Source organism: Cricetulus griseus, chromosome 3 (assembly GCF_003668045.3).
Source record: "Cricetulus griseus strain 17A/GY chromosome 3, alternate assembly CriGri-PICRH-1.0, whole genome shotgun sequence".
Taxonomy (NCBI): Eukaryota; Metazoa; Chordata; class Mammalia; order Rodentia; family Cricetidae; genus Cricetulus; species Cricetulus griseus.
The window spans coordinates 163,664,457-163,679,903 of NC_048596.1; the positions used below are offsets into that span (position 1 = coordinate 163,664,457).

Sequence of the window (15,447 nt, forward strand, 5' to 3'; positions counted from 1 at the left end):
TCCATCATAATGAGAAAGGCATGACAGCTCATGGTGGCAGGAGTGTGTAGCACAGCTTCTCACACAGTGGTCAACCAAGTCTGGAGAGCACAGACTACAAGTGTAAGTCTGCGTAACTTTCAGTCTTAAGCCCAGTGACATTTCCCACCCCCAAAGTTTCTACCACCTTACAAACTAGTACCACAAACTGGAGGCCAAACTTTAAAAGCACAGAGGGAGACATTGAAGAATCAAAACCAAACAGTTCTGCTGCAGTTGGTTCAACAAGGTCTGTGAGATCAGGATACCCTGCTATTTGTGGAACAGAAGAACCTTCTCTGTCAATCATTTGTAGACAGGGTGGGGACTAGTAGGGAGCAGGACCTGGCCAGCTCTGGCTGATGGCACAGATCTGCAATTTGAGATGGGCAGCCCTTGCTCAATAGGAAGGACGAGCCCCTGGTGAAGGGACTCTAGCCAGCTCAAGCATGACAAACATGGCTCTCACAGACCCTGCCCTTCTCCCTCATTCCCTCTGCCTTGCCCAAAACCATTAGATTACATTCCTAAAGCTAGCCTATCCCTTATTTGGCTACTCCCTCCTCCTGAGGCTAACTACCAAGGTAGAGCTATCAAAGTATTGAGGTCCAACAATCAAAAAAACCCTTTGGTTCACCAATTAACATGCCCAATCAAAATTAAACATCTCGTCCTAACACAGGAGTTTCCCCCTTTACTGCTATTTTCTTATGGGCCATGTCTGTATCCTCTTCATCCAGAGGCAGTCCTTTGTCCCTCTGGGACAAAGATCCCTGGCCCTTGTCTGTCTTCTATCTCTTGTCTTTGTCTTTTATTCCCTGCCCTTTGTCCTTCTGGAGCAAAGAAATCTCCTTTGTGCTGAAAACTTGGTCTTGCTGGTCCTGTGCTGACACCAATTCTTTCAATGAGGGCACATTGGCACCCACCTCAACAAGTATGACGTCAAGCAGTTTCATGGCCAGGTGAGGGCTGGAGAGAGAACCCAGTGGGTAAGAGCGCCTGCTGCTCTTGCAAAGGGCTGGGATTCAGTTCCCAGCGCCCACCTGACAGCTCACAACTAATTGTAACTCCAGTTACAGAGGATCTGGTACTCTCCTAGCCTCCAAAGACCTGTACAAACAGGCTCTTTAGGGCCCAGTAGCACCCACCTACAGTGCAAACCATTCAGAAGACAAATTTCTTCTCTCAAGGAGATGCCTCCACCCCCAGGGTAAGGGTACTGTGATGCACATCTGCAATCCCAGCACTTAGGAGGCAGAGGCCAGTGGATCCCTGAGTTTGAGGCCAGTCTGGTCTACAAACTGAGTTCCAGGACAGCCAGGAATTCACAAAGAAATCCTGTCTCAAAAAACAAATAAAGTAAATACAATTAAACAATAGGTCTATTGTTTTAACTAGTCCTTCCCCATTTAGCTGTCTGTGTGGGTTAGCCTCATTTCCCAGGTTAAAAAGGCTGAATCCTGGCGAAGTACCTGGCCATGGTCCCCAGGAAGATTCCAGTGACCCAAGAACTGGCTTCTTCACTCTCAGTGCACAAGAGATCCCAGAACGTAAGCCACTAACCTCCAGGCCAAGACCCCCTCTGGCCAGTCTCCCAGCTGCCATCGGCCGGGCCCCAGGCGCCCTCAAGTCTGGGCATCTGAAGCTGGTGATGCTGCTGTAGCCAGTGGGGCCGACACTAAGAGGGTCTAGGCCAGACCTCTCCGACACGGCTCAGACACGAGGTCTCCCTCCCGCCAACCCTGTTCCCATCATAGTGTGCTGCTTGTAAAATACATTCTTAAAATGCCTGTCATATTTTATCTAATGTTTACAATTGATTTTCTTTTCGGGTGACAGGGAGTATGAGCCAGCTGCCTAATGATCTCTCTATCAGCCATGGATTCCAGCATCCTTCATCCCATTTTGAGGAGGCCTAGAACTGACCTCGGCTCTGGGTCTTGGTAAGCAAGTGGGACTGCCCAGGTCAGCTCCCAGGTGACTAACAGAGCCTCTGTGCACTGCAGAAGCCACCAAAATGTCCCCACTGAAAATCTGCATGAGGGACATTAGCTGAGATCAAAGATCCCTAGCCAGAAACATCAGCTGTGGCCTGGGCCACTATAACGGTGCTGTGGCAGTCATGTCCCTGGCCCTGCATAATGGCTAGTGAAGTTGGACCTTCACCTATTTCTTTAGGGTCTCACTAAAGCTAGGACAGCTATGGAGAGGGGCCATGGAATGACAAATGAATTCATGGGTTCTTTCAGTGAGTATCTTGTGAAGATCTATGAGGCATTAAACATCTTTCTGGACATGACACCTACATCAAAAACAAATGGAAAAGAAATCTGCCCCATTTATTTTATTTTATTCCAATTTGAATTTTTGGGGTGTTGGGGATGGACCCCAGAGAACCATGCATGCTTAAGCATTTACTCTACCACTGAGCCACTTCACCAGCTCTCGAGACCTTACACAGGGCAGCCAGGAGAGACCTCAGCAAGGGAAGTCTCATGACGGAAGGAGCCTAGCTCAGGCGTCTTTGGACTAAGAATGGGAATGGAAAGGTCCAAGGCATATATCTGCCTTCAGTTACCCCAGAGCTCACTCTGGTCTAATCAGCTGTGGCTAGGAATTCCAGATAAATAGGAAGGGTTAAATGTCTCCCGATCCAGGAGGCAGCACCCCTATCAGATACTGTTTAAAAGGCCATTTTATTTGCCTTGCTAGCTTGGTTGATTTTTGCTTGTTTTAGTAACCAAACTAACATTTATTTATGTATTTATTTTTATTTATTCAGTTTGTTAAAAATGTGTATTGCCTTGTAACTCAAGCTGGCTTAGAACTCACCCTCCTCTGCATCTGCCTCCCAGGTGCTAAGATTGTAGGTCTGTGCTCCAGCCTCAGGCTTGGCCAACATTTAAGAAAACCTGAGGTAATAACCAAGACCCCTCTAATCTGCAATCTTCTTTTCTGCCAGGCCCCACTAGCTGGAGCACTAACCCCACTGATGGGATACTTGTTCTCCCTACTAGATGCATAGGTCTGTGCAGGCCTTGAGGTCACATGACTTGCTGCTTTGACTTAATGGTTGTTCAGTATCCCAGAGGAGTGGACAGGAGATGGGACAGATCTCCTGCCTCCCAGGGCATCCCTGGAATAACTCCCTGAATGGTTTCTGAAGCTGCTCACTGGGTACCTATCCCACGTGTTGCCACCAAAGGAGCCCTCTGAGCAGAGAAAAGGGAGAGTTCCTAGGGAGGGTTCTTCTACCCACTACTGCCCATGCTACATCATTCTTCCTGGCTTACTCTTCACCACTTCCCATGAGCTACCAAATGTACTGAAAAGTCCTTCCAGAAAAGGACAAGAAGTCCTGGGATCAGTCCAGGACTGAGGAAGTCAGCCCTGTGCTCATGGCTCTTGCAAGATTTACTTTTAGTTATGCATATGTGTGTGAGGGAATATGCATGTGTGGTACCCACAGAGTCCAGAAGAGGGTGTCAGATCCCCCTGAAGCTGGAGTTACAGGGGTTTGTGAACCACTCAGTGGAAGTGCTAGGGTCTCAGTGGAAGAGCAGCAAGTTCTCTTAACCTCTGAGCATCTCTCCAGCCCTGTTCATGGCCTTTGGTAACCTCTAATTCTGAGTACAGTATATGGCTCTCAATAGTACTAGCTGACCCAGAGCCAGGGAGGACAAGGGACACATTTCCCTCTAGCCAAGGGCTTTGAACAAGAAACTAGAGGTGTGATTTTAAGAAGTTGGGTGGGGAGTAGGTTTAGGGTCTATGCTTCCCAAGATGAGGGGCTAGGGTAAAGCCTGACAGAAAGGCAGGACCCTGACTAGCAAAGCCTGCCGCCAAGGCAGCCTCCAGTTTGTGACACTTGCTCACTGTGCTGGAAACATTCTGGTAGCCAGCTCCGCTCTGTCCTGCTGGAGGTCCTAGGCAAGGGACAAGTGAAGACTAATCCAAAACAGGGAAGAGGGGCAGATCTGGTGTGGGGAGCAGACCCCTTGAGGCTCACTGTGCTCCTCATTCCTCCCTCTCCAAATTCAGGCAGCCTTAGCTTGTTGAGTACCTACCACGCCCAGTTGCTCCTCGTGGCTGAGGGAGAAGGAAGTCTGGAACAAAGGATATGTGACCACACCAGGACAGAGGCAGGGGGTGGGGCCGTCTTGGTAGGAAGAAGGAAGTTATATTTAAGCTGCAGCTTGAAGGCTTGAGGCAGGGCACTGCAGAACTAGAAGATGCACAATCTGGTGGGAAGGTGAGCTAAGGACCCAGGATACCTTGCAGCTTGGGGGTGGTGGAAGGGGGTGGGAGCACAAACCCTCATGGCTGGAGAGGTAGGCAGGGTTAATGGGGCTTGGAGCAGGCCTGAACTTTGTCCCCAGCCTAAGATTGGTCACGGAAAGTGTGTAAGCAGGAGGCAGATGCGGCAGGATCATGCTGGAAGAGGCCAGTGCTGTGTCAGGGCACTCGGAGCAGACACTGATTCAGGGACTCTGGCGTTAAGACAATGGGCTGAGGCAATGCATACAGTGGTGATGTGAACTGATTGCCTGCCCAGTCACTGAGTGAGGGCTGGCGAGGCTCTTAATTCCATTGTGGAAATCCATCCTCACCCTGGGAAACCAAGGGACCTTCAAAGTCCCATGCAGGAGCTTGCCTTAATCTGGGCAGACACCCTCTCAGGGCAGCATGTCCAGCTTGTGTCATTTTAAAATTCTCTTTGTTCAAGCCATCCCAGTGTTATGTTGTTTCACGGCTTAGAAAATAAACAGAAAGGCAGTTCTAGCAGGGATCTACCCAATGGGGACTCATTGCTGAAAGGTGGTCCCCAAAGAAGATTCCAGGCCTAGAGCCCTTGGTATGCTGCCACACCAGGATTAGTGGTGTAGTTGTGGCAGCAGGGAAGCAAGTCCACCTATGCTGCCCACCTGGCATCTGGACATTGAAGAGCATGGCATCATGGTAACTGTAGGTGTTTCTGAAGCTTGAAAGATTTCCTCCACATGGGCCAAGCCACATCCATAGAGTAACTTAGGAGGGGCATAAGCCAGCCTTGCAGTCACCCCATTAAATATATAACTGCAGAGGAGCTGTTCTGCTTTATGACAAGCTCAGGCCAGTGCCCAACCTAAAGGGAACTGCACGGCTACAAGACCAAGGGCTGGCTTGAGACCTTCTGAACCAGGCAAGCCTAGCTGAGGTACCTACCCTTGGTCTGGTGTCTAGGTCCCATCCAGCTGCTCGGAGCCTCATTGTGTCCAGGCTTTCAAAGTCAAAGCCTGCCCCCTTCTGGTGACTGGTAATTCTCAGAATGACATGGACTAGCAGCGATACCAGCACAGCAGTAAGATAGAGGGCAGGTGAAGGCCTCTATGCCCCCTTCAGCTCTGAGGGTGGTGCAGTGGTGAGTATTGCCCTCACTATCACACCTTTGATCTTCGCTGCAGGTGCTATTCTGCACAAGCAAGAGGAGCTGGGCTGAAGGACAAGTGTTCCCTTTGCCAACCCAGATTGCCTTCAATGGTCAGTAAATGATTTTGTAAAAATAAGTATGGTACTGCATGCCGACAACCCTAGAATTGGGGAAGCTGAGGCAGAAGAATTGCTGTAAATTTAAAGATTTCCTGGGACACATATAATAAGATTCTGCCTTAAAAACAAAACAAAAACTCCAAAAACATAACCTGTTGTTCTAGCATAGTTAAATTATACTACATGTTCAAAGCATTCATGTGTCAAAACTGTGTACACAAAGGACAGTTCATGATAAACATTTGTTTTTAATGCTTTTTTCCTCAAAAACTGGACTTGGCCTAACTGTTCACACTGCCCAGGCCAGACACCAACTGAGATATGGGTAAAGCATCTTTGCCTCCAGGGCCCAGGGCAGGTTCTAAGTCTGTTGTGCCCCCCAAGGGCAGAGCTTAACACTGTGACCAAGGGCTCTGCTGTCAGCAGATGGGAGCAGTACTGCCCCACAGACAGGAAGTAAAGGAGGAGGCTTGCTCTGATCTCGCTTGACCCTTCTGGAGCAAGCACGTTTTCTGCTGCTGTCCCCATGGTAGTCTCCAGGTTCTTCAAACTTTGAACATGTGCTTGTGCCCACAGCTTTCCAGGCCTTCAGCATTGGGCTGGGACTTATAGATTCTTGGAATGAGGAACTACTCTCTAGCATGCAGGACATTGTGGGGGCTACCCAGCCTCTGTGTGAGCCAATCTAATAATCTCCTATAATCTGATACCCATTCTATAGGTTCTATTCTGATTTATGCAGAAAGGTTCGTGGTGCTGGAGACAGGAAGGCCGTCATCAGGCCCTGAGAAGGAGAAAAGGGCAGACATATTGTGGAGAGTTTGCTTTTCTAGAAAGTGGGTTGTATATCACCCTCTGCATGGTTCTGAGAGGTTGTCACTGTAGACCCTTTCACTTTTAAGTGACAACTACCAGTTCAAGCTGGGCTTATCAGCTTGTATAACTGAGCAGGCCAGATCATGGCTACCTTTCAGTACTAGGGGACCCAGGTCTCACAAAATCATAAACAGGGGTTGCTTCTCGTACTTCCCTCCCTTGTGGATGCTTCATTCTCAGTGGGGTCCCTCCCCCAACCCTAGATCTACGATGACATCCTAACAGTTTGGCAACCTATCAGAAAGGGCATATGTGCCTAGTTTCCAGCAAGTTCTATAACAGAGCCTGAGAAGGGTTCATGGAACCAAATGGGGTCTTAGCTCCACCCTGATCCAAAGATCAAGACCAAGTCAACAGTACATGCTGGGCCAGGCCCAAATCATACCTTTCAGGTGCTGGGTAGGAGGCAGGGAAAACACCTCTTTCAGAAGAGGTACCACCACCAGTTCTGGAGGTTTGTGAGCTGAGGCCTCTGGCTCTACCTGCTCTTACCTCAGCTTGTCTGGTGTTGGGATCATCTCTAGCCTGGCCATGGGTATAATCTTATAAATAAAGAATTGTGGAGCTGGAGAAATGGCTCAGTGGTTAAGAGCACTGGCTGCTCTTCCAGAGGTCCTGAGTTCAATTTCCATCACTCACGTGGTGGCTCATAACTGTCTGAATGAGATCTAGTACCTTCTTCTGGCCTGCAGGGATACATGCAGACAGAACGCCATATACATAATAAATAAATAAATCTTTTTTAAAAAAGAATTGTTCTGTAGACAATTCAAAAGAGTTGGAAAAACTCTCTTGGAACTGATCAGTGATTATAGCAAGACTGTTAGATTCAAAGCTAATATACAAAAGTCAATTGTTTTCCTATTTACCAGTAACAAAAAGGCTGAATTAGAAATGCAAAATACAATACTAATGTGAACAACTCAAAATGAAATACTTCAGTACAAACTTAAGAAATGTGTACAAAACTTTTGATGAAAACTAAAAACAAAGAAGATTCAAATAAATAAATAAGTATTCCATGTTTATGGAGAGTCCTGATTGTGTTGTGAACTTGACACAAGCTAGAGCTGTCTGGGAAGAAGGAACCTCACCTGGGAAAATGCCTCCATTAGACTGGCCTGAGGGCAAACCTGTGGGCATTTTCTTGATTAATGATTGATGTGGGAGGGCATAGATCATAGTGGGTGGTGTCACTCCTGGGCAGGTGGTCCTGGCTCTATAAGAAGGCAAGTTGGGGCTGGAGAGATGGCTCAGCGGTTAAGAGCACTGACTGTTCTTCAGAGGTCCTGAGTTCAATTTCCAGCAACCACATGGTGGCTCACAACTGCCTTGAATGAGATCTGCATGCAGGCAGAAGACGGTATACATAATAAATAAATAAAATCTTTAAAAAACAAAAAGAAGAAGGCAAGTTGAGCAAGTCATGAGGAGCAATGCAGTAAGCAGCACCCCTCCACAGTCTCTGCACCCAGGTTCCTGCTTGGACTTCCCTCAGTGATGGCCTGAGAGTTGTTAAGATGAACTAAACCTTTTCCTTAACAAGTTGGCCATTGTATTTTTATCACAGCAATAGAAACCCTAAGTAAGGGGGCTGGAGAGATGGCTCTGTGGTTTAGAGTACTTGTTGCTCTTGCAGAGGACCTGGGTTTGATTCTCAACACCCACATGGAACTCCAGTTTCAGAGGATCTGATGTCCTCTTCTGGCCTCTTTGGACACCAGGCATGCACAGTGTACATACATGCTTACAAGCAGGAAAACATACATATAAAATTAAAAAAAAAAAAAAAGAAAAAGAAAAGGAGCCGGGCGGTGGTGGTGTATGCCTTTAACCCCAGCACTTGGGAGGCAGAGTCTCTATTGGTTCTAGAGTTTATATATTATCCTTCTGTGGTCTTTGATGAAATTGAAGACAGTTATGGTTATAGTTTTCTTTATTTATTATAAAAGATGTTACATTTAAGACCTTAGACTCACAAAGATAGGATAGATGATAGAATATTTTCTTTAAATCTTGCTAAATGTTAATGAACTAAATATCATAACTATAGTTCTTACTTGATAACTGTTTTGTTATGTATTTTACTGTGTTAATGTTAAAACCCTTCTTTTCATTTAGACAGAAAAGAGGAAATGATGGGGGAAGTCTTTCTGTATATATGTTTGTCTTATTGGTTGATAAATAAAGCACTGTTGGCCAATAGGGGAGCAAGTTAGGTGGGACTAGGAATCAAGAAGGATTCTGGGAAATGTAGTAAAGACAGGAGTCGCCATGTGATCGCCAGGAAGACAGGACGCATAAGGCTGGCGTCCTCAATAAGATAAGTCTTTATAATATATATAGATTAATGGTTATGGTTGATAATTAAGACTGAGCTAGCAGATAAGAAATCCTAATCATTAGCCAGCAGCATTGTAATAATATAAGACTTTGTGTGTTATTTGGGTGCCCTAACATGGCGGGTGGAACTCAGGCGGCTGTGGAAAGAGTTATCCTTATAATGTGATATCCAAAAAAAAAAAAAAAAAGAGGGTCTGGAAAGATGGCTCAGCTGTTAAGAACACTGACTGCTCTTCCAGAGGACCCAGGTTTGATTCTCAGCACCCACATGGCAGCTCACAAACCACCTGTAATTCCAGACCCTCCATGGTCACTGCATGCATTTAGTGCACAGACATACATGCAGATAAAACATCCATACATATTAAATAAATAAAATTTTAAAATAAATAAAATGATAATTACATTATGTGAATAGATTAGGGAGACAAGAAAAGGGCCACAGTTAGTGGGTCTTTGAAAAGGGATAATGTCAATATAGCCTTTTCAATAGATAATTCTGGAACAATTGGACATCCACATACAGAACAAGGAATCACAGACCTCGCACTTGTCATATTAATTAATGGGTCTCACCTCTGAGTGTAAAATGCAAAACTACAAAATTCCTAGAAGAAAACATAAGAAAAAAGTCAAGTGAACTAGAATTTGGTGGTGACTTTTTTAAAAAATACACCACCAAAGGCATGATCCATAAAAGAAATAACTGATGATCTGGATTGAAATAAAATTCAGATCTTCTAGCTGGGAGTGGTGGCACTTGCCTTTAATCTCAGCACTCAAGAGGCAGAGACAGGCAGATCTCTGAGTTCAAGGCCAGCTAGTTTACAGAACAAGTTACAGGATAGCCAGTGCTACACAGAGAAACATTGTCTTGAAAAACAACAACAAAATAATAGAATTCATACCTTGACCTTGTTGAAAGACAGTGTCAAGGCTGAGGCTATAACTCAGTGGTAGGGCACTTGGCAAAGAACTGCACAGTCCTAAGGAGGGAGGGATAGAAAAATGGAGAGATGGAGGGAAATGCAAATTAAAACAAGGAGATATATGTCGGACAGAGGCAGGCGGATCTCTGTGAGTCTGAGGACAGACTGGTCTACAGAGTGAGTTCCAGGACAGCCAGAGCCATGTAGAGAGAAAAATTGTACATAAAGTGGTATACATGTCTGAGAACTAGCTGTCTCAAAAATAAATAAAAACAAAACAAACAAAAAAACCAATGAGATACTACCACTCACATACTAAAATGGCCCAAATCCAGAAGAGCAACACCACCAAATGCTGGCTAAGAGGGAGGAATAGAAGTTTGTGGCTGGAAAGAATGTAAAACAACACAGCCCCTGAAGACCACAGCTCCAGGGTATCTTCCATACGATCCAGCAGTTGCACTCCTTGGTTTGTACCCCATGAGGTAAAACCTGTGTTCATAAAAAACTCTACACATAGGTGCTTAAAGCCACCATGCTAACTGCCCAAACTTGGAAGCAATTAAGATGGTCTTCAGTGGGTGAATGGTTCATCTGAGGTATATCTAGAAAATGGCACACTATTTAGCGCTAAGAAATGAGCTATCACATCATGAAGAGGTATGGAGGAACCTTAAGCATCGGTAAGAAAAAGAAGCTACACACAGAACTGCTGCTCCATATCCTGGCAGTCTGAAAAAAGCAAAACTCTAGAGACTAGTGGCATCAGTGAGTGGTTCAGCAATTGGGGAGGGGTGAACAGAAAGGCCCAGGTTCTGGGAACAGGGTAACTGTGCTGTCTGACACCATGACAGTGGGTTTGTCCAAATATACCACCAAGTAAGTCCTAATGTAAACTACATTAGGCTGGGTGGCAGCAATGTGTCATTATGTGGGTCCACACGAGGAGGGGGGCATGACTGAGACTGGCCTTGAGTACTTCCTGCTTGGTCCTCTGTAGGATAGTCTCTCTAGAGGTAGAAGCTCTGATTGATCTGCTCACACTGTAGGGTGACCACTCACCCAAAACTCAAAGGTTTAAGACAACAGTGTGATTTGTCATCTGTCTCAGTCTGCAGCATGATGGAGCTCAGCTTAGTCCTTCTCCCTCAGGGTCTCACACAAAGTGGCAGTCTGATGGCTCCTGGAGGCAAAGTCATCTCAAAGGTTCCTCTTACAGATGCAGGATGCCACAGCTGCCAGGACCTCAGCAGGTGTTGCCAACACACATGGCATCTCCATGTAGCCTGGCTTCCTTGAAGCATTGTGGCTTGGTTCTCAGCAAGGGGGTCCCCAGAGAATGAGCTAGGGGAGGGAAGCCAAGACAAGCTTATGCTCTACCCATGAAAGCCCAGAAGGTAGGTCATATTAGAAGAGGACATTTGAGTTTGGGGATGCAGCTGTTGGTGGAGTTCTTGTCTAGAAGGCTGCAGGCCCTGGCTTGATCCCCAGCACTGATGAACCGGATATAGTGGTGCATGTCTATAATTCCAGCACTTTGGGGTGGAGGCAGGAGATCCCAAGTTTCAGCTATAGACTGAGTTCTAGTCCACCCAGGGCTACAAGACTCTGTCTCAAAAAAAGAGAAGGGAAACAGTCTTGACTCTTCATTAGAATATGAAACCTGGGAGTTAGAGAGGGCTCAGTGGTTAAGAGCACTAGCTGCTCTTCCAGAGAACCAGGGTTCTATTCCCAGCACTCGCATGGCAGTTCACAACTGTCTGTGACTCTAGTTCCAGCGGATCAGACACCCTCACACAGACATATGAAGGCAAACACCAATGCACATAAAATAAAGAGACCTGCATACTGACCAACCCTATGGCATGGCAGAGCCAACTGGCATGAGTAAGACCTTTGTTTGCTGACCTCCTCCTGTTACCTGTGTGCCCACAAGTCTGCCTGGCTACAGCTTTCATGCCCATGATCCTTCCAGGACAACCTCCTCCCATCTGCCCTAATTCCTGGAGCCACTTTTGACTCTTTCCTTGGGGGCCCCACATCCCTATTCCCACTATCTAGACATCCACCCACAACCAGGTAAAGGGGCAGCACCTCAGTCAGCCTAAAAATCAGTAGGACCATTGTTTAGCACTTGCTCTGTATCTGCTCACACAGGGGAAACAGTTCTTCCACCATCAGTTGCTGTGTCCACCAGTGTCTAAGCTACCTTCCAAAGGCTCCTTTGCCGATGGCTACTCACTAGCCAGGCCTAGGGTACAGGGAAGATGTGTGCTTCTGGGAAGCACAGGCATGTCTCGTCTTTTCCGTCTGATGCCTCACTGGATAATGTCTGCAGAGCAAAGGTATGTTGAACTGAGTGAAAGAACAAGGTCCTTTGACTGAGCCTTAGGTCCTCAAGGGAGACACAAATCTTCCCACCTCAACTGCACCTCCCATCTTGTGCACCCATTGGGACCAAGACCTTCAGGCAGCTCCCTTTGAGGCTTAAAACTGCGCACTTGGCCCTCCCTCTCCTCTACAGCCCTCCCCCTCCTCACTGGCTACTACACAGAAAAGTTCCATAATGTAAAAGTGGAAGTCATTTTGCAGCTCAGGTTTGTAAAACTAATGCTTGTTTCTTAGGTACATATATAATTAGGGTACTTGAAAATGTAAAAGGAAACAATTACAGAAGAAATTTACCCACATTGCCATAATTAGAATGAACATTTTGGGATACTTTCAGCATTTTTTGAAGCATAAATATACTTCACATGGCTGAAATCATATAGCTTATGTATTTGTAACCTATTTTCAACATAGTCTAGCATAAATCCTATCATTACATTTTCTCCATAATTCTAATGTATGTTTTATATTTTTTGGTTGTGAGCCTAGCCTTTAATGGCTGAGCCATCTCTCTAGCTCTTAATGTATGTTTTAATACTGCATAATATTCCACATTAGGAATAAGCCACAATTTAAGCTGTGGTTTGCTGTTTCATGTTTTCCTATGACATAGGGTGGAGCCATGTCCATCTCTACCTTTCTCTGAGCAGGAGCACCCCTGCATTAGTAACCTATAGGCACAAGCACTCCTGCTTTAGTTTTGAGTATATGGGAATGACCATCATTCTCTACTCACTGAACAGGACATAGGACTGCTTACCCTGTCCCTCTGGTGATTCGGTAAAGAGTGATCACCGGGTCCAATCAGAGCCAGCACCATTTTTCTGGGTCAAGGGTTCAGCAATGGACAAATGTTCTACCACTGAACTTCACCCTGACATCTTTGGGGGATTTTTCTGAGACAGGGTCTCTCTAAGTTGCTCAGGCTGCCCTCAAACTTACAAATCTCTTGCCTCAGCTAAATAGTTGGGACTATTGGCACAAGGCCCCAGGCTGAGTTCCATGTGAACCCTTTTGAGAAGCTGACCTTCTCCTCCTGGTACCTGAGCTCCCTGGATCTGGAGCGAAGCTCCCTAGATCTGGAGGGAAGCTGAGCAATTCTGGGTAGTACACAGCTGGCAGGAAGAAAGCAGACAATTGCCCAAGCCCTCTGTGCCAAGGCCAGAAGCTCCTTAGCCATCTTTGTTACATGAACCAACAGATTCCATGAATTCTTCACTCAGTTTGAGTTGGTTCTTGAGCCTTCAGTCCTGTAACAAACTTTCCTGACACATGTACCCAACAGTTCAAATCCTACATCTCTTTGTGAGACTAACCCAACAGTAGAGCTCTCAGACAAAAGCAGAAATGTTTTGAACTCGGCACTGGGAGGCCTGCCACTCAACCCTCTCTTAAAGAGGTCTTGCAGCCAGGTACAGGGCTCACTGCTTATATCCCAAGGGAGAAAGTAGGGAGCAATGTGGGGGACCAGCAAGTGACAGCCCCCAGAAGCCACTTACCAAGTCACTGTCAGGAGCCACAAATTAAGATCTCCAAGACACAGGCTCCTCCCCTAACTCCTCTTGTTTGACATTTGGGAGTGACCCAGACATGGGCCACTCCCCTAACTCCTCTTTCTTGACATTTGAGAGTGACCCAGTCCCCTCAGGGCCAGATGCCCTTCAGCTGGCTAAGTCAAACTGTGTTATGGTCCCCTCCTCAGGACAGGCCACAGCCTACAAAATTCTTGTGCTATATGTCCTGTGCCCAGGAACAGGCCCTCCTCATTGGCACACAGGAGGGGCAGGTGTACAGGACTCAATGGGAGGGGCAGGCTGGTTCCCATGGCTCTACCTCCCAACTCCAGCACTTGCTGAGCTATGGTCTCTCCCTTCCCTTTCTCCTTCAGGCCTAGTAATAAGGATAAGGTTGTGCTGATCTTAGTCTCCAGGGGTCCCATCTCCTTTCTGGACTTTCATACCTTATAAGTAGGGCTGGGGATAGTTCAGTGTTACAGTGTTTGTCTAGCACACCTAGGGTCCTAGGTTCAATACCCAGTATTCCCCCCCCCCCCACGAAACATTCTTTTATAATTAGGTTCTTTATTAGACTCTTTTGTCAAACCTTTAGAAGGTGAGATGTGTCTCCCGACATCAATGCCCCTCCCCCTTTCAGGGGCAGGAATTGGGGGAGATTGGGTCTCACTAAGCAGTGCAGGCAGGCCTGGAACTCGCTTTGTAAAACAGACTAGCCTCAAACTCATGAAGATCCATCTGCTTCTCTAGGATTAAAGGCATGGCCATCATACCTGGCACTGATCTGGAGATGCTTCATATCCTTTCTCATTGTTCGGGAGGAAAAGCAGGACCTGCCCAGGCTTCCTGACAGCAAAGCAACCCATACTCTGGGCCAAAGTCCCTCTGCTAACTGCATGAATGCCAAATAGTGAGGTTTGCTGCTATATGAACTAAACAAGGCAGAATTCTCTGTAATTTGGGTGACCTTGTTCAAGTGACCTTCTCTGAGATTATCCCGAGTCAACTCCAAAGAACAGTCATGAAAAGTCAATAAAACATTCTCCTAAATACCCAACAGTGCTTGTATTCCACATGACACCACACCAGAGTTTTGTATTGAGGGCATTCTGAGGCCAGCACAGACCCTCTCTTGGTGATGTAACATTTCCACCAAAGGTGACACACACTAGCTAGCCTTTCACCCTAACTCTGGCTTCCTTCAACATCTGTTGTCTCATTGCCAGAGAGGAGCCTAGGCTATACAGAGACGAGGGAGCCTGGCCAGGGCTTCCAGAAACCTTCAAATAAGCCCAGAACCTCTGGTTTCTGAAGTTAGGACAGTCCTTTCAAGGACTGCTGAAAGTGGACCCATAAGCCAACATAGTGGTCTAGATCTCTAAACCCAGAACCCCCAGAGAATGAGTGAGTCCAAGACCAGACCCTATAACTTAGGGAATGCCCACGATGAGACTGGGGAGGGGGAAAAGAAGGGAGGGGGGAGAGGAGGAAAAAGAAGAAAGGCAGGAAGTAAAAAAGACAGAAAGAGAACTCACCAATTCTAGCTCTGGGAATTTATCACAGAGGATGACTAGCAAGAGGCAGAAGTCTGATTTAAAAACAAAACAATGGACTGGAGAGATGGCTCAGCAGCTAACAGCACTAGCTGCTCTCCCAGAGGACCCAGGTTCAAATCCCAGCACCCACATGGCAGCTAATAACCAACTGTAACTCCTCCAGTTCCAGGGGATCTGAGCCTTCTTTTGGCTTCTGCAGGTACTGTACACACGTGGTGTACAGACACGAATACAGGCAAAACATCCACAAAAATAAAACTGATAATAAGTAGTATTTTCTTTAAACAAACC

General features: G+C 46.4%; 1 long non-coding RNA gene across 1 annotated transcript; it reads left to right on the plus strand.

The window, feature by feature from the left end:
• The first annotated feature begins 11,851 nt into the window (after positions 1–11,851).
• Positions 11,852–14,657, plus strand: LOC103162302. Its single transcript, XR_003483362.1, has 2 exons — positions 11,852–12,040; positions 14,351–14,657. It is a non-coding gene; the product is annotated as an uncharacterized LOC103162302 (long non-coding RNA).
• The last annotated feature ends 790 nt before the right edge of the window (positions 14,658–15,447 follow it).